General features: G+C 41.3%; 1 protein-coding gene across 3 annotated transcripts in view; it reads right to left on the bottom strand.

Annotated features, from left to right (window-relative positions):
• LOC139761617 (uncharacterized) overlaps positions 1-12,365 on the bottom strand; it is a 152,861-nt gene extending 140,496 nt beyond the window's left edge. For 2 of the 3 annotated variants that reach the window (XM_071685876.1, XM_071685878.1), the window contains exon 1: positions 12,047-12,365. The gene's annotated coding sequence lies outside the window, so the exon portion shown is untranslated. The remainder of the gene's footprint in view (positions 1-12,046) is intronic. The other variant, XM_071685877.1, reaches the window with a different exon arrangement.
• Between the last annotated feature and the right edge of the window lie 8,835 nt (positions 12,366-21,200).

Below are 21,200 nucleotides of genomic sequence, written 5' to 3'. Positions count from 1 at the left end.
GAGGGTAAATGGCAATATAGGTGAGCGGTTGGAAATAACCTCGGGAGGCCGCGTCAGGGGCGTCTGATGTGGCTATGGTTATGTAATGTTTGGGGAGGCATCACGTGAGGTTAGGGTGGATGGCGGGGCACTGCTGAACCGCAGCAGCGGAGCGGAATTGGAACAGACGAAGCGGCTGTTCCTATCCACCAATGATGCAATACCGGTGAGGGGAATCACGGGAGGCGGAGGCATGACCATATCATCCTAGGTAATAACACCAGCGAGTGTGACAGTATATTGTGCACATGACAGGCAGCGACAGACGAATGAATGCCTGGCAGACTCAGGTACACGCCTTTAATGCCACACTATCAGGGACGCCATATATATATATATATATATATATATATATATATATATATATATATATATATATATATATATATATATATATATATATATATATATATATATATTTCCCTGGGGATAGGGGAGAAAGAATACTTCCCACGTATTCCCTGCGTGTCGTAGAAGGCGACTAAAAGGGAAGGGAGCGGGGGGCTGGAAATCCTCCCCTTTCGTTTTTTTTTTTTTTTTTTTTCCAAAAGAAGGAACAGAGAAGAGGGCCAGGTGAGGATATTCCCTCAAAGGCCCAGTCCTCTGTTCTTAACGCTACCTCGCTATCGCGGGAAATAGCGAATAGTATGAAAAAAAAAAAATATATATATATATATATATATATATATATATATATATATATATATATATATATATATATAGTATTAGCTAACCACAAACCCTGACCATGCATTAATCGCACGAAAATCCACCTAGGACTTATAGCGTCTATTTTTCCTTATAGTTATCAACTTATACTAGATCACGCGCTTCACTGTGACCTGCAATACATAGTGCACATAAATGTGCACTGTCATAGAACACATAACGGCCTCCAAAGGTAAGGATTCGAAACTTGTTACCATTTGCGTACTACACCCGTATGGTCGACGTACCCACTTACCACGCCAGCGGTACAAGGTAGTGGTATGAGGTTCGAATCCTTGCTGTTGGAAGGGATTATACGGATATCAACAAAGATAGATATATAGCGTCCTAGCTACGTATCTTCGTTGTATATCAACTGACTGTTATATTTCTTTCTTGCATCTCCCATGATGATGTGATCATTACAAGAAAGTGCACTTGGGAACTTATCGTGTTTCATTTCCCAGTGGATATATATATATATATATATATATATATATATATATATATATATATATATATATATATATATATATATATATATATATACCGAAATTCATACAAATGCCTGAGATTTTAGAAGTGGGAAAAGATTAAATGCAAATGTCAAAAAAACAAATATCAGAAGTAAATACAAAGAGAGTCAACATCAAAATTCCATCTCGCAGTCATAATTAGACCTGGGCCAACCAAGGACAGAATGTCGAGAGCTGTCCTTCATCCAAACCAGCAGAGCGGCGCTCGTGTAACCTCTGTGGAATTTGCGAGAGGTTAGAGTTCAAATTTTGGGTCAAAAATGGACGCAGGCACCTGTCGCTCGGCTTTACGGAGCATCGTTTCAATTTCACTCTGGTCTGGAGCAGCATGACAGATTGCGTCGAGAGAATACATCCCAGCGGTTGTGTGTGAGACTGGGACGCATGAAGGTAAGTGAATCTGTGTGTGCATGTCCAATTTCCTCACCGGAAATGATGTTTTTCGCTACGTTACTCGCGTCTCCTTGAAAACTTTTTGGAAATACTTTTCACGGGACATTCCAACAACAAACAAATGCCAATCAATTAGTTTTCTAAAAAAAAAAAAAAAAAAAAAGAAACGCTTAAAGAAAAAAGCTAACAAACATCCAATTCTGTCACTGTTACAATGAAGTCAAGCATTACTGTGTTTCCTCCCACAGTGTCCTTCATGACTGATAAAGATAGCAACACACGAAACAGTTCTAACTATTAACCTAACAATTAGAACGGGAATCTCATTGACCGAGGTAACACTGAAAACCCGTAACATAATACCACGCAAAGCTCCCAGCTGGACTTCGAAAACAGCATGGAAGCAGCGAACACGAACAAAAAAATATAAGTCGTCACGCACTGAAAACATGGCAGAAACAAGACCGCTCGTAGCACGAGAGAGATACGTCGAATAACTGGTATACGTCTCTAGCAAATATCTTGATATCACCAAGCTAGGCCTGTGCGAGGAGCTGCCTCGAGAATACTATTCAAAGTTTATTTCTGGAGGCTTTGCTCCTCCTTTAACTTCTTACGAGTTGGGGAGGGAGGGTTCCCAAAACCTCCGGAATTCTATTTCCTCCCACGTAGAATTTGGCTATATTCATCAGAGTTCGTCGGTGTGGGAGGGGAGGGGAAAAATGTAGAGCAACAACACCACCAGCAACTTCCCAGGCTTTCGTGAGAGTTGCCTCCGGGTCGTATATGACAGGAGAGAGGAAGTAGGTGAGCGGCCAAGAACCACCAGACGGAACCTACGTGTGTCGGTGCACCGGTAGCCGCTGCATCAACACACGTCTGCCACCACACCACTCCTCTCTCTCTCTCTCTCTACGGTGTGCTGACATCACCACCGACCCTGACATCTTCATTTCCTCTTTGTAGGAACGAATACTTGGGGGGACTACCGCGCGAAAATCATTACATACGAGTGGTGTGTGTGTGTGTGTGTGTGTGTACGTATTCTGGCCACAAGATATGCCTCGCCTCTGCCTCGACGTTATGTGCAATCAGACGATTACCCTTAATCCAGCTATTCATTAAGAAACGAACACTTATAAAAGGCAAAATAAAAGTGTACGTGAGGAGTGGTCCAGCCTTAATTCAAGGCCTTCGAGTATCTTATCTCAGACTTGCAAGTTGTTGTAGATAAGTGAATAACTGATAAATCTAATCATAAACACCTACATTCAGCGAAAGTGTGACTATCAAAATGCTGGTCAGTATATTAGTGCAGCCTTGAATATCAATCCGAATGTTCAGTTAACCAGTGGAGTATTGGCCATTGTAACCATCAGTGTTTCCAACTTATCAGACTTTGCTAACGTAACCATCAATATATGAACTGGTACAACCCAAGAGCGTTGGCAAAACCACCATTTGGTAGGCTTGTCAGACAAGTCATCAACAACACGCTAGTGTTAAGCCATCACGGAGGAGTCTTGAGCGAAAAATCAAAGCACAACCTATATCAGCATAGCAATGGCACGGTGTATACCGTTGTCAAAGGCTTCGATGATCTCGATCCAAGCAGCTATACCTACGGCTTCATTCGCCTCATTAAACCCACAGTAATGATCACAAACTCGCGGTAAAACCTCTCCGCTCCCAGTGAGGCCAAGTACCTCTTCTGCAACAGGGCTGTTCACATATGGAATGATCTATCATATGGAACGGTTGAAAACAAGCCAAAAGATAACGTATACGAGGAGATTTGATATTTCGACTCATGTCCACGACTAACATTTCCACATCCTTAATGACATGAAAAGTTTGCTAGTTCCTCTTTCCACTCTTGCCATGTCAGTCTGTGAGTTTCCGACATCTATCGCAAACAGCCTCTAAACTCTAAAGGACCCAGTGGTCTGTAGCTGTCTGAATTCCTTTAACGGATACGAGCATACGTGCAACTTCTTCTATACGAGTAACCTTAGCTTGGAAAAAAGTGACTCCTCCCAAAGCCCGGAAAAACATACTCAGTCTGGTCGCCATCCTCTCTGTGCTATACTTCTATACATCGCGCAGTTCCACTGCCCAAACACATCCTGGAGTTTCACAGTTCCGATAGTTCACCCAATTTTAAGATACGTCGAGGGCAGAGACCCCGGATTACACAAGTCGTGATGGTGCAGACTGAACGCAGAATTCCTTTACGAAGCACAAGAAATATCCATGAGATGCAACGTCTCGTTTTCTCAGACGAAATACAATGAGGACTCCCGAGTTCCACGAAAACGAAGGATAAACGCCATGTTTGTAGATGCTGCAAAATTAGTACTTTATTGCGGAATGGTTGTTGCACTCCTAGAGGACGCACGGTGGGTGCCCTACACCTAGAGTACGTAAAATGAATGCCGTACTTCCCAGATGATGCAGAATGAGCACCGTACTCTTAAATGTACAATGGATGTTGTACTTCCCAATAGCTTCGGCGTTCAAGAGAAGAGGAAACATAACGGTCAAGTCCTGACTCTCAGTAAGGACCCTAAATTATACATCTTGGCTCCAGTGTGGAGGCAGCCGCAGTGGATGCAGATCTTTACCGGTAAGTTCTGGTGCAGCGAAGGTGAGCGAGAGTCAAACATAACGGCCTTCCGCGCACCGCGGCTTGCCAACCACTCTTCCTCCCGAGTCAATGCCGTTCCCACTACATCCCCGTACGTCGTCCCAGCCACACAATATCACGGGCGGAGTTGGCCACTAGCACTCACTCTAGAAACAAAATTGAAAATATATAGGTCGTGGGAAGCGCCCCCGGGCGAAGCAGTAAGCCGACGACCGGAACAAAAGGACCTTCATGATGACTAGGCTTGACTGCGTGACTAAGCGGTGGTGCCGCTCTCGCCCGTTCGTTATATTAACGGTTGCAGGGCGCAACATGCACTGCATTAGGGACGTTAGTCCAATCAGATCTTAACAAGGCCTGTGTTACTCCTTATGATGTTTAAAAAGACGCTACCCAAGTCTGATCAAAATGTGCACGCAAGTCGTACAGCCCTACTCTCTCTCTCTCTCTCTCTCTCTCTCTCTCTCTCTCTCTCTCTCTCCTGGCGCTATCTCGCTGACGCAGGGGCTGGCGATGCTGTTTCCTGTGGGGCGGGGTGGCGTCAAGAATGGATGAAGGCAAGCAAGCATAAATATGTACATGTGTATATATGTAATATGTTCGTGTATGTATATGTATATGAATGTATATGTACGTGTATCTATCCCTGGGGGTAGGGGAGAAAGAATACTTCCCACGTGTTCCCTGCGTGTCGTAAAAGGCGACTAAAAGGGGAGGGAGCGGGGGGCTGGAAATCCTCCCCTCTCATCATATTTTTTTCAATTTTCCAAAAGAAGGAGCAGAGAAGGGGGCCAGGTGAGGATATTCCCTCAAAGGCCCAGTCCTCTGTTCTTAACGCTACCTCGCTAACGCGGGAAATGGCGAACAGTTTGAAAGAAAAAAGAAATCTATTAATGTGTGTATATGGCTGGATGGGTCTTCGTCTGTTTCCTGGCGCTACCTCGCTGACTCGGGAAACGGCGACCAAGTAACATGACTGCACTTATATATATATATATATATATATATATATATATATATATATATATATATATATATATATATATACACACCGTATAGGAGAGAGTGTGACATTCAAAATTGCAACAAAAATACTCTGCCGCTTTACCTCGCCTACATTCTTTTCATATCTTGCCTGAAATTGAAATTTTGTCGTACGGGATTAAAGAAATAAGAGCCGTCGGAGAACAGCAATTCCCCCCTCCCCAACACCCCAGGTCCGGACTTTATCTAAAAGAAATGAAAATACCTTATAACTTTAATTAAAGAGGGATCTTCTATCATATCTACTGGAATACAGATCTAACCAAAGCGCTCTTAATTTAATCTTGTGAACTGTCTCACAGTGACTACAGCAGAGAGAGAGAGAGAGAGAGAGAGAGAGAGAGAGAGAGAGAGAGAGAGAGAGACGGGGAGAGGGCCAATCCAGCAGCAACACGGGGGCTGGTTGAGGGAGGGGATGGGTGACCACAACAGTTAACCAGCCGACCACCGACTGTGAGTCTTCTTCAGTCAGTCAGGCACCGTGACGCTCCCTCCCTCCAGCGTGTCTCACGGTAATAAGCAACTTACCTATACAAGCTTCTCTCTCTCTCATATATATATATATATATATATATATATATATATATATATATATATATATATATATATATATATATATATATATGTATATATATATATATATATATATATTTTATTTTGCTTTGTCGCTGTCTCCCGCGTTTGCGAGGTAGCGCAAGGAAACAGACGAAAGAAATGGCCTAACCCACCCACATACACATGTATATACACACACGTCCACACACGCAAATATACATACCTATACATCTCAATGTACACATATATATACACACACAGACACATACATATATACCCATGCACACAATTCACACTGTCTGCCTTTATTCATTCCCATCGCCACCTCGCCACACATGGAATACCATCCCCCTCCCCCCTCATGTGTGCGGGTTAGCGCTAGGAAAAGACAACAAAGGCCTCATTCGTTCACACTCAGTCTCTAGCTGTGATAATGCCCGAAACCACAGCTCCCTTTCCACACACACACACACACACACACACACACACACACACATATATATATATATATATATATATATATATATATATATATATATATATTTTTTTTTTTTTTTATACCTCATCGCTGTCTCCCGCGGCTGCAAAGGGACCCATCTCGTCCCTGCCCCTGCGTGGAGTGCAGCCCCGAGGCTGCAAGAGCCCAGATTCAGCCCACTAATAGCACGTCGCCCCCTGTATATCACTTCGCTTCAATTCGCTTTATCCCTTGCACGCCGCATAGCCTCCTTCATGTTCAGGCCCCGAGCAATCAAAACATTCTTTTATTCCATCCTTCCACCTCAGTACTTCATACAAGGACGGATCAGATCCATCATATGATGTGCGAAAGCTGTGCGGGGTTTTAGAGCATTCGACAGAAATTGGGGTTTAAAGTCAATGAACTTAACATGGCTCCTTCTACACCAATGACATATCCTGTCGAAATCTGCATGTATAAAGGACGTTGTGTTGAGATTGGATGCAAATCCAACAAGAAGATTGGAGCATATTTGAAGGAAGTGGAGAGCTGCAGTGTTGAGTCGTCGACATATGAACGTAATTTGATATCTTATGGAAAAAGAAAATTGTTCATAATATGAATGGAGAGTGTAGAGGACACGACAAACCCTTGACGGACATCACTATTAATAGGGAAAGGGGAAGAGGTTAATCGGTCAACAACTAAGGAGAAGGATCGGCCAGAGAGGACGCTAGATATACTAATTAAGGAGTAGAGTGAGAGGGAAGCCACAATGGGAAGCTTGGAGATGAGAACCCAATGCCATACCATGCCAAAAGCTCTTCATATATCACCAGTAACTACATAGGATTCTCCAAAATCTTTCAAAGACGATCAAACCTTGGTAAGACTCAAAATGTCTGAGAATATAGAAGGTGAGGAAGGATTCGAATATCTGGGCACCAGTAGACGTCAATGTCTCGGTGATACGAATAACTATTAATGGGTGATGACTTCAGTAACAAAGCTGTAGAAGGAAACTGAATATTTACTTATACATAAAGCATATATAAAAGTCATGACCTTGCTTCTCTCTTCACTCACTATACAAAAAAATTTAAAATTCATCGCACCGTCAGCCGAGAAAATCAATTTGTGGCTCCCTCCTATAAAACAATGTTCATTTCAGTGTTAGAAAGAAAAAAATAATCTTATTTAACAAACTAAATGATAACGCTTATCATAATACACTGCAACACGGCAAGTAATGAAAGAACGTAAGTTGTACAACATTTTTACATGTTTAATGGAGACGACTCATCCGTTACTCGTCAGTATACATTCGTCTTAATCTTACATTGTTACGATCGCGGAACTTTCACCACAACTCATGAACTAAAGTCTAGATGCAATAGTTCACTTCCCTCTACTTCCACGAGCAGGTTACCTTTCAACAACAACAAAAAATCTTGTCTTTCACCTGGATGGCGAACAGCCAGACAGGCGCGGTTTAGTATCGATTTCTATACCAAACAAAGAAGAAAAAATGGGTTGACTTAGTGAGTGGTACCTGCGTGTCTAGATTTTAAGTCAACCCCAAACCAGACGTGGACTGTATGCGTCCTGCGGCCGAATATGGTCACCATCACCAGCATGGGAATGGCCGGCCGCACCTCACCCGGTCTCCATTGTGGTCAGGTTTGCACTTCTTTGTCCATCCACTGTACAACTCATTGACAAAGACGATAACTATAATAATAATAATAATAATAATAATAATAATAACAATAATAATAATAATATTAATAATAATAATAATAATAATAATAATAATAATAATAATAATAATAATAATATAGTCGGGTAGTAGCATGTTTGCCTCCCTCTAAGTTCTTGTACTGGACCTCAACCCTAACATAAAAGATCAAAGGTCATAACGACGGAATGTACAGTAAATTAACTTCCTCGTAATTCAAAATTCATGCTTTAATTTTCCCGTCTTTCGGGAACAACCCTTAGGATTCTGTTTCCAAATTTTGGTGTCGAGTTTAGATTCTTCCTTTAAACAAGCGAACACAGAAAGGACATATGTGTTCATACTGTACAGGTCTAAGGCAATTTACAGGTCTAAGGCCATGGGAAAGTGTTGCAAATACACGGCCAGTGACGTGACCCACGAAACAAATAACGAATATGCTCGGTTTCCCTTACGAAGCTTGAAGCATATCACTCAAAAACCATACCCGCCATTACATGAAATTTGTTCTCACAACATCCAGAATTTCATGCATAAAAAAAGATTATCATGATCTGTCCTTTCATATTAAACTGCTTGAGAAAGACGATAAGCTACCAAACCGTATGGCCCCATTCTGGGGTACCCCACAACCCTATTCAACACGGAGAAGCCATTCAAGGTTATATCTCAAAGATCAATTCACATCAGGGATTCCCCCAACCTTTACGCAGCCAATTTCTCATATAATAATCATATCTACTTACAGTCGTACGATGCTGGTTTACTTCCTCAAACACCTGTGTATGTGCTTGTAACTGCACGAGAATTAAAAAAAAAAATCTATGAATCATCAATGCTGTACTGGTATTGCACTTATTGGTACCATATCAAACAAGGGGCGAAAGAGAAGAGAAGAGAGAGAGAGAGAGAGAGAGAGAGAGAGAGAGAGAGAGAGAGAGAGAGAGAGAGAGAGAGAGAGAGAGAGAGAGCACTTACATCAACATTCTGCTAAAAGGCAGGTCTAGTGGGTAGTACTCACCGAGGGAAAGCCTAGAGTTACGAAGATTGAGTGGCGTGAGTTACGTGTTGTTATGTGCGAGATGAAGAGAATTGAACCTTAAGGAAAATGAATGCCAGCAGCCAACGTGTGGGTTGAGGCAGACCTGGGACGGGCCATAGAAAATATGCCAGGCATTGACTAATGACGTGCAAAAATGTTTAAAAACCTATTCAAAAGTGTGTAAAAACCTACTTAAATATGTTTAAAAACCTACTCAAAAATGTTTAAAAACCTACTCATGCTGTATTCCATTTCTATTATTCCAAGATTTTCAGGGTGTGTGTGGCGTAGTTTATAAGTTGTGTATAGTGTCATTCACAAGGCAATTGCAACATAACCTAAAAACTCATATTGAAAATTCAATCTTACGTCATTGTTAAAAACGTAGCCAGAGTGTGTATTTACATGTTGAGTTCTACTGGCAGGCTAAGACATCAACACTGCAGCAATTCAAAGACAGGTGACTGCATTACAATGCACGGAAGACATACACAGGGAATGTGAAGAGAGATTATGACGCATTGCCATGTCCGGTACAGGAGGAGGCTCAAATTCGGCGCGCCCCCTCACACGTGCCGTGAGGTAACCGTCTCTGACGTCACTCCTCCCTACTCGGCTTCCTCAGATATTACCAGAACGAACTCTAATACACAATTATTTCCGCACTGAAAGGAAATATGAAACTGCGTTTGTCACGCAGATCAAGTTTTAAATGCACAAAAACTCATAGATAGATGTAAGACAAAAACCGAGACAGAAAATACTATGGTGGTAACCTAAACTTTGGCATTTAACAACTATGTGAATGAAGGGTGGTGTAGGTAAGAGGTACCTCCTATGGGGGAGCCGTGTGCTGACCTAACTATCGGGTATCAATCCTACACGATCATAATGATTACCATCACATAAGACCCATTTGCAAAGGAGATATATGGAGATCTACCAGAATGCTTGCAGTCATGCTTACTAAATCATCACACAACATCTGCCAGAAGCTACGACTTACATTGTCATTTCGCAGATTTCCCTTCACATTATCTTTAACGTGTTTGGAGTCGCCTCCAACAACGCTGAGAAGTTCCTCTGTTCTTTAAATACGAAACGAGCAACATCTCTCGTATTTCTAAGAGGCAGTAAACCGAAGCGATCGTACAGGTATGTGTGTACTGTGGCGTTCCATGTCAGGAATTCAGTCGCTACTCTATATATCAAATTCCAACTGCACGGAGCTGTTTAACAAGGCGAGGCGTGTTGGGATCTACTAGTACGGCTAGTGAGGGCGGAGGTGTGGCAGTGTGTACAGACCCGAGTATTGCGAGATAACTAGTGATTTCGTAAGGTTGGGAAGTTAAGAAGCATGTTACACCTCCGCCGGTACTGTTGCTATCTGGAGGACGCGTTCGTGTCTTGACTAGAGCTACTGCGATGTCAGATGACACAATGAGGGCGGGACCTTCAGCAGAACGGAGACACCTTAGCGGTAGTGTACGTGGTATGGCCGGTCAGGCGGAGGGTGACGGTGCCATGTAAGCACATCTCGGATTGAGGAAGCTGTGGTATGCGGACAGGGTACCTTACTGCTGGTATGCTCTATTCGCTCCACAACTGATAAGGAGACGTTGTGGTATACCTACCAGTAGTCAGTTGGTCGTAATGTATTACTTAGAGGATTACCGGCAGATGGCGAGTGTGGTGATCTCTATGTGGTGTGGGGCCTGGCAGATAAGATCGCGGTGGTGAGCTGATATGGCCACGAGCAGTATAGGAGTATACTGATGCTTCGACTAGTAGGAAGTGGAGAGGTGTAGCGGTGCACCTGTCGTATGGTTGTATACCGATGACGGTGTATTGGCAACATAGCTGTAGGCAGGTTGGTCGGTGCTGTATACTGGTGGTAAGTCTCTTCGTTGGTTTGCCATGGTGATGAATTGGTGGTACGGTTGTCGGTGTTTTAAGAGGGGTAATTACCCATCTAATGACCCATCTGTACAATACTGGGAGCGCTACGTTCGTAGAGCCCTTGGGGGAGGGAGGTAATATCTCTTGCTAGACTTGGCGTGATGGTATACAAGCTGATAGACGTGGTGATGTGATGGTAGTATGGCAACTGGTAGTTAGAACGCTTGAATAACATACAAGGAGGCGTGGTACCCCGATATACTACTCTTATAACAAGGCAGGGTATACGAGAATAGCACCCCATGAATAAACCATTTTCTCTCGATATATCAAGATATCTGTAATGCGTAATGTTAACACCATTAAAACATCCGGAATGTTATCTAGTCTACATCAAACTGTTATCTCATGTTTTCCTGATATCACAGGTCCTCGAGGCATCAAAGTGACCCTTGTTACACGTAACACATTACCTAAATACTTGCGTTACGACACTGAGTAACGTATGCCAACTTGAGGCCATGTGATGATAAAAATGCTTCTCAGAGTAATGGACTTGTGTGCTGACGACAGTCGATTTAATAACGTGTGATCTCTTTTCCCTTATGTCATCTAGTGGCCTAGCTGCAGTAACGCTTTGTGTGTGTGTGTGTGTGTGTGTGTGTGTGTGTGTGTGTGTGTGTGTAATCATATATCTGTACTGTTGTGGGAAGGGTTTTAAAGTTGTCAACAACAAAATTGGGTTTTAAAGTTTTTCACTCCATGTGTTGATACAATCAAGATGTTCGTGTGTGTGTGTGTGTGTGTGTGATTAACATTCTTGATACTGAATATTAACATTCATTTTAAAATGACAATTACTAAAAAAATTACTAAGAATTACATCAAATACTAACTACCAATATATACACATTAAATACCGCTACTGCTAACTTAAATACTACAAGCTCATAGAATAAAATATGAATCACTTCCATCCACGTACCTTTCCAATAGATCCACTTGGTTGAATATGACAGTCGTTACTAGAACTCATGTGAAACACAAAAGTACTGTCATGAGTGTAACTAGGCACTTGTGTATGTCAACACCTGCCCCATGGCACATCATATGACACTTGCACTGACGGATTCGGACGGCTTAACACGAAACTGACACCACGTCACACTTAAAACACAAATGTAAAAAACTCTTTTAACTTACTAAAATTCGGAACCAAGTGTAGCGCTTGTGACCAAATCGTACAATAAGAGTAAAGAGAAGAAAATAAAGAGGGTTGAAAGTAGGTGCTCCGCTGACAACTGCCGTAGCAGACTACACACCAAACATGGAAGCCTGACTAGCAAGTCTCGTTTTCTTTCCGATACTCCGCCCATCCCGCCAGGCTCCGCCCCCAGCTCACAGCCTCACAAACCACGCAATGGTATATTTAGTGAAAGCTAAATGTAGCCATTTATTGTGTATACTTACATTACTTTCCTTTATTATAAGTTGTTAGTATAATTCAGGTAAGGATAAACTATGATATTCGTGTTCTGTTCCTTTAAACCATACAAGCAAGATGTGGATTTACTGGGTTAAGGTGACGTTTGGCACACTTAAATATTCAAATAACCTATCCAAGGTCAGGGATATGTACTCACTGACTTTTGACAAAATATATCAGCTCAATCTAGACGAAAAATAAATGTTACTGAAAATAATTGCATGTATCTCATGACTTGCGAGAAGGCGACTTTATTCCCTTTCAGCTTAGTCGCACGTGTATGTTCTGCCCAGGTGCCTGCAGAATTTCTATTGACGTAATCAAATCTGATGACCTGAAATATTACATAAAACTTATGATCAATTCTTATGAGGACGAATCAAGGATTTCCGACGGCTTTGAAACGTTGAGTGACTCACTGTGATTCTCAGCGCGTCGGACACCCATTCCATAGCGAACCCGAACTTATGACAAGAAAATTATACTGTATCAAGAATACTAGAATATCATGCATATCATATCAACATTTATTAAAGTATCGATACTTGTTCTTTATAAGTGATTATTTCTATTGTTGATAGGCATACAAACTAATCGGATATCATGTGATTCAATATTTTTATTCTAAGCGATTGTTAAAATCTACTTTACTACTTTTTGTCATGTTATTTTGTTCAAAGCCTTTCAAACAATACACAAATGTTGCATAACAACTGCTACTTAGTAATACTTCAACTTTCAATATGTTTCATAAATGAGCTTAGAATAAGACAAAGAGAAATCGGTTCTATAGTCAGGGTAGAAAAAGTAGAACATTTTATCAGTACCTTCTCAAGTTATGCGAACTTTTAATAATTCTTTAGACCATCCTACTGACATTTTCTTTTTTTTTTTCTTTTTGCAGTGAATGTCGTCTTTGCACCAAACATAACGCTTCCCTATCCTTCATTGTCATTTGTCTTCCTTCGATCCTCCTCGTTCCATGACACCTTTGAGATCATATTCATTTCATTTATTGTAGTTACCTGCTACTTCAACCGTAGGTGGATCACATTTTGATAGGCAGAAGGCCCAGGCACTAGTAAATATCCTCTTTCTTCTTTTACGTAAGATGGAGTCGCGAGACAAGACGAACAGAGCATACCAGTTTAAGGCACTCCACCCTTTTACCCGCTCCCTGAAAAAAGAGGGAAGTAAAGAAAAATAAACGAAATCAAAAGCAAAATAACTGAAAACTCACTTTCTTCTAAAACATTCAAAAGATACACGTATTTTTTTTTCTTACGTTAGCTGAGACGGCACGGGCAGCTTAGGTCCTAATCAAGGATATCTCATTAACACTACACTTCGAAGCTTTGGAGGTCTTTACCCTTCGTCTTTCTCAATAACTATGACCTGGCACATTTTAAGATTTTCCCTTCGTCCAAAACTCGTAAATACTTTCGCATGTCTCTTTATTCCCTTCATTAGATTCTTACATTTCAATTGAGGCCTAGCATTTCTAATGGATTTTTTCCCTAACTGGAGCTTCCAATGTAAAAACAAAATAAATATTTATTTATTTATTTATTTTGCTTTGTCGCTGTCTCCCGCGTTTGCGAGGTAGCGCAAGGAAACAGACGAAAGAAATGGTCCAACCCACCCCCATACACATGTATATACATACACGTCCACACACGCAAATATACATACCTATACATCTCAATGTACACATATATATACACACACAGACACATACATATATACCCATGCACACAATTCACACTCTGCCTTTATTCATTCCATCGCCACCTCGCCACACATGGAATACCATCCCCCTCCCCCCTCATGTGTGCGAGGTAGCGCTAGGAAAAGACAACAAAGGCCCCATTCGTTCACACTCAGTCTATAGCTGTCATGCGATAATGCCCAAAACCACAGCTCTTTCCACATCCAGGCCCTACGCAACTTTCCATGGTTTATCCCAGACGCTTCACATGCCCTGATTCAATCCACTGACAGCACGTCAACCCCGGTATACCACATCGATCCAATTCACTCTATTCCTTGCCCGCCTTTCACCCTCCTGCATGTTCAGGCCCCGATCACTCAAAATCTTTTTCACTCCATCTTTCCACCTCCAATTTGGTCTCCCCATTCTCCTCGTTCCCTCCACCTCCGACACATATATCCTCTTGGTCAATCTTTCCTCACTCATTCTCTCCATGTGCCCAAACCATTTCAAAAAACACTCTTCTGCTCTCTCAACCACGCTCTTTTTATTTCCACACATCTCTCTTACCCTTACATTACTTACTCGATCAAACCACCTCACACCACACATTGTCCTCAAACATCTCATTTCCAGCACATCCACCCTCCTGCACACAACTCTATCCATAGCCCACGCCTCGCAACCATACAACATTGTTGGAACCACTATTCCTTCAAACATACCCATTTTTGCTTTCCAAGATAATGTTCTCGACTTCCAAACATTCTTCAACGCTCCCAGGATTTTCGCCCCCTCCCCCACCCTATGATTCACTTCCGCTTCCATGGTTCCATCCGCTGCCAGATCCACTCCCAGATATCTAAAACACTTTACTTCCTCCAGTTTTTCTCCATTCAAACTTACCTCCCAATTGACTTGACCCTCAACCCTACTGTACCTAATAACCTTGCTCTTATTCACATTTACTCTTTAACTTTCTTCTTTCACACACTTTACCAAACTCAGTCACCAGCTTCTGCAGTTTCTCACATGAATCAGCCACCAGCGTTGTATCATCAACGAACAACAACTGATTCACTTCCCAAGCTCTCTCATCCCCAACAGACTTCATATATATATATATATATATATATATATATACATACATATATATATATATATATATATATATATATATATATATATATATATATATATATATATATATATAAAAAGCGAGAGGGGAGGATTTCCAGCCACCCACTCCCTCCCCTTTTAGTCGCCTTCTACGACACGCAGGGAATACGTGGGAAGTATTCTTTCTCCCCTATCCCCAGGGATATATATATATATATATATATATATATATATATATATATATATATATATATATATATATTTTTTTTTTTTCTTTCTTCTTTCAAACTATTCGCCATTTCCCGCATTAGCGAGGTAGCGTTAAGAACAGAGGACTGAGCCTTTGAGGGACTACCCTCACCTGACCCAACTCTCTGTTCCTTCTTTTGGAAAATTAAAAAAAAACGAGAGGGGAGGATTTCCAGCCCCCCGCTCCCTCCCCCTTTTAGTCGCCTTCTACGACACGCAGGGAATACGTGGGACGTATTCTTGCTCCCCTATCCCCAGGGATAATATATGGATAGAGTTGTGCGCAGGAGGATGGATGTGCTGGAAATGAGATGTTTGAGGACAATGTGTGGTGTGAGGTGGTTTGATCGAGTGAGTAACGTAAGGGTAAGAGAGATGTGTGGAAATAAAAAGAGCGTGGTTGAGAGAGCAGAAGAGGGTGTTTTGAAGTGGTTTGGGCACATGGAGAGGATGAGTGAGGAAAGATTGACCAAGAGGATATATGTGTCGGAGGTGGAGGGAACAAGGAGAAGAGGGAGACCAAATTGGAGGTGGAAAGATGGAGTGAAAAAGATTTTGTGTGATCGGGGCCTGAACATGCAGGAGGGTGAAAGGAGGGCAAGGAATAGAGTGAATTGGAGCGATGTGGTATACCGGGGTTGACGTGCTGTCAGTGGATTGAAGCAAGGCATGTGAAGCGTCTGGGGTAAACCATGGAAAGCTGTGTAGGTACGTATATTTGCGTGTGTGGACGTATGTATATGCATGTGTATGGGGGGGGGTTGGGCCATTTCTTTCGTCTGTTTCCTTGCGCTACCTCGCAAACGCGGGAGACAGCGACAAAGTATAAAAAAAAAAAAAAAATATATATATATATATATATATATATATATATATATATATATATATATATATTCTATGACATGCAGGGAGTACGTGGGAAGTATTCTTTCTCCCCTATCCCCAGGGATATATATATATATATATATATATATATATATATATATATATATATATATATATATATATATATATGTATATATATATATATATATATATATATATATATATATATATATATATATATATATATATATATATATATTTTTTTCTTATTATACTTTGTCGCTGTCTCCCGCATTTGCGAGGTAGCGCAAGGAAACAGACAAAAGAAATGGCCCAACCCCCCCCATACACATGTATATACATACGTCCACACACGCAAATATACATACCTACACAGCTTTCCATGGTTTACCCCAGACGCTTCACATGCCTTGATTCAATCCACTGACAGCACGTCAACCCCGGTATACCACATCGCTCCAATTCACTCTATTCCTTGCCCTCCTTTCACCCTCCTGCATGTTCAGGCCCCGATCACACAAAATCTTTTTCACTCCATCTTTCCACCTCCAATTTGGTCTCCCTCTTCTCCTCGTTCCCTCCACCTCCGACACATATATCCTCTTGGTCAATCTTTCCTCACTCATTCTCTTCATGTGCCCAAACCATTTCAAAACACCCTCTTCTGCTCTCTCAACCACGCTCTTTTTATTTCCACACATCTCTCTTACCCTTACGTTACTCACTCGATCAAACCACCTCACACCACACATTGTCCTCAAACATCTCATTTCCAGCAGATCCATCCTCCTGCGCACAACTCTATCCATAGCCCACGCCTTGCAACCATACAACATTGTTGGAACCACTATTCCTTCAAACATACCCATTTTTGCTTTCCAAGATAATGTTCTCGACTTCCACACATTCTTCAAGGCCCCCAGAATTTTCGCCCCCTCCCCCACCCTATGATCCACTTCCGCTTCCATGGTTCCATCCGCTGCCAGATCCACTCCCAGATATCTAAAACACTTCACTTCCTCCAGTTTTTCTCCATTCAACCTCACCTCCCAATTGACTTGACCCTCAACCCTACTGTACCTAATAACCTTGCTCTTATTCACATTTACTCTTAACTTTCTTCTTTCACACACTTTACCAAACTCAGTCACCAGCTTCTGCAGTTTCTCACATGAATCAGCCACCAGCGCTGTATCATCAGCGAACAACAACTGACTCACTTCCCAAGCTCTCTCATCCCCAACAGACTTCATACTTGCCCCTCTTTCCAAAACTCTTGCATTTACCTCCCTAACAACCCCATCCATAAACAAAATTAAACATATATATATATATATATATATATATATATATATATATATATATATATATATATATATATATATATATGTATATATATGTATATATATATGTATGTATATATGTGTGTATATAAGTATAAGTATATATATATATATATATATATATATATATATATATTATCCCTGGGGATAGGGGATTAAGAATACTTCCCACGTATTTCCTGCGTGTCGTAGAAGGCGACTAAAAGGGGAGGGAGCGGGGGGCTGGAAATCCTCCCCTCTCGTTTTTTTTTTTAATTTTCCAAAAGAAGGAACAGAGAAGAGGGCCAGGCGAGGATATTTCCTCAAAGGCCCAGTCCTCTGTTCTTAACGCTACCTCGCTGTCGCGGGAAATGGCGGATAGTATGAAAAAAAAAAAAAAAAAAAAATATATATATATATATATATATATATTATTTATATATATATATATTATCCCTGGGGATAGGGGATTAAGAATACTTCCCACGTATTCCCTGCGTGTCGTAGAAGGCAACTAAACGGGGAGGGAGCGGGAGTCTGGAAATCCTACCCTCTCGTCTTTTTTTTTATTTTCCAAAAGAAGGAACAGAGGGGGCCAGGTGAGGATATTCCAAAAAAGGCCCAGTCCTCTGTTCTTAACGCTACCTCGCTAATACGGGAAATGGCGAATAGTTTAAAAGAAAAGAAAAAAAAAAAAATATATATATATATATATATATATATATATATATATATATATATATTATCATTGGCATTAAACATCCCCAGCACCTATCCATTGGCTACTCCATTTTGATGCCTGCGCTACAATGAGTGGCAAATAAAGGATGAACCCCTATGGAATAAGGAATTCTTCACTGAGCTTGTATTCCCATGAACAAATCCATCGAGGGTGATTTTTCACTCGCGTGCGCAAACCTGGAGCTAATGTGGATGATTCATGATTGCATCCTTTGCTTGTCGTAGAAAGCATGTAACTGAAGTGATAACAGAGTGATAGAAACATTCTCCCCAAGTATTACTGCTTTCAAAAAGGATAGGAAAGAGCCCAGCTTTGTTATCAGTTCCTGGCACAAACTCGCTAAAGCGGGACATGGCGAATGGGTATGAAAATTTATTCTAATGTTATCATTTCAAGAATTCCAAAAATGAAGTAGGGTAACTAGTTCCTCACATATCCTTATTTCTCCCTCTTTAACTGACACTTTACTCTATATAAGTGCATGAAATAGTTTTGCATTTTCTCCTGTCTTGTACCCAATATTGTTCCTTCCTCTAATACTGCTACAATCGTTCCTTACTCTTTTTTTTTTTTTTTTTCTTTTTTTTTATACTTTGTCGCTGTCTCCCGCGTTTGCGAGGTAGCGCAAGGAAACAGACGAAAGAAATGGCCCAACCCCCCCCCCCCATACACATGTACATACACACGTCCACACACGCAAATATACATACCTACACAGCTTTCCATGGTTTACCCCAGACGCTTCACATGCCTTGATTCAATCCACTGACAGCATGTCAACCCCTGTATACCACATGGCTCCAATTCACTCTATTCCTTGCCCTCCTTTCACCCTCCTGCATGTTCAGGCCCCGATCACACAAAATCTTTTTCACTCCATCTTTCCACCTCCAATTTGGTCTCCCTCTTCTCCTCGTTCCCTCCACCTCCGACACATATATCCTCTTGGTCAATCTTTCCTCACTCATTCTCTCCATGTGCCCAAACCATTTCAAAACACCCTCTTCTGCTCTCTCAACCACGCTCTTTTTATTTCCACACATCTCTCTTACCCTTACGTTACTTACTCGATCAAACCACCTCACACCACACATTGTCCTCAAACATCTCATTTCCAGCACATCCATCCTCCTGCGCACATCTCTATCCATAGCCCACGCCTCGCAACCATACAACATTGTTGGAACCACTATTCCTTCAAACATACCCATTTTTGCTTTCCGAGATAATGTTCTCGACTTCCACACATTTTTCAAGGCTCCCAAAATTTTCGCCCCCTCCCCCACCCTATGATCCACTTCCGCTTCCATGGTTCCATCCGCTGACAGATCCACTCCCAGATATCTAAAACACTTCACTTCCTCCAGTTTTTCTCCATTCAAACTCACCTCCCAATTGACTTGACCCTCACCCCTACTGTACCTAATAACCTTGCTCTTATTCCCATTTACTCTTAACTTTCTTCTTCCACACACTTTACCAAACTCAGTCACCAGCTTCTGCAGTTTCTCACATGAATCAGCCACCAGTGCTGTATCATCAGCGAACAACAACTGACTCACTTCCCAAGCTCTCTCATCCCCAACAGACTTCATACTTGCCCCTCTTTCCAGGACTCTTGCATTTACCTCCCTAACAACCCCATCCATAAACAAATTAAACAACCATGGAGACATCACACACCCCTGCCGCAAACCTACATTCACTGAGAACCAATCACTTTCCTCTCTTCCTACACGTACACATGCCTTACATCCTCGATAAAAACTTTTCACTGCTTCTAACAACTTGCCTCCCACACCATATATTCTTAATACCTTCCACAGAGCATCTCTATCAACTCTATCATATGCCTTCTCCAGATCCATAAATGCTACATACAAATCCATTTGCTTTTCTAAGTATTTCTCACATACATTCTTCAAAGCAAACACCTGATCCACACATCCTTACTCTTATACCTTGCAAATGCCGGCTGACTGGAGTCTTGCCTATATCTTTGTCAATGCACTTTTTTTTTTTTACATAGTTTATGAAAAAAAATTTCTTTCTTAAGCTTCCCTTTGTATTCGAGGGTAAAAGTACCCATTCTCCTACTTCAACATTTTGTAATCTCAGAGAATCTTTCACTTCACTGCCTTGGGTACTTGTTCTCTGATTACCACAGAAATTGTCGGTTTGTTAGTTTCCGTAATCATATTTGCTCTTTTGGTCTAGCCTCACCTCTGCTCTTTTAACATGTTCATCTACCACAAGATCAAACATAAGCATTACATGTAACTTTCTTCCAATATATGGTAATTTTTCATGTGTAATATCCTCAACATCCATGGTAGCATGTGTGAAAATAAAATCTCACTGATCATGTCAGTCCTTCTAATTCCAATATGTGCACCGACATGGAAAGGACATTTTTTAGTATGTGCTTTTAAAGTTTTCCACATGTGGGGTCCCATCTATGGAATATTTTCCATCATACAGCTTTTTCAGTTAATGAATGCAGGCTCCATTTACCATATCTTCAATCATTTTATTCATTCATCCATCACTAATACTATAAATGCACTTCCTGTTGTTTCCTCCGGTTATCCTATCACACAGGCGTGGATGGGAATATGGCTAAAATGTTGAAGTATGGAGGAGAAAGTGTGACAAAATGGATGC

Source organism: Panulirus ornatus, chromosome 41 (assembly GCF_036320965.1).
Source record: "Panulirus ornatus isolate Po-2019 chromosome 41, ASM3632096v1, whole genome shotgun sequence".
Classification (NCBI taxonomy): domain Eukaryota; kingdom Metazoa; phylum Arthropoda; class Malacostraca; order Decapoda; family Palinuridae; genus Panulirus; species Panulirus ornatus.
Note: the sequence above shows the minus strand (reverse complement) of the source record. Positions and strands in the feature narration are given on the sequence as shown.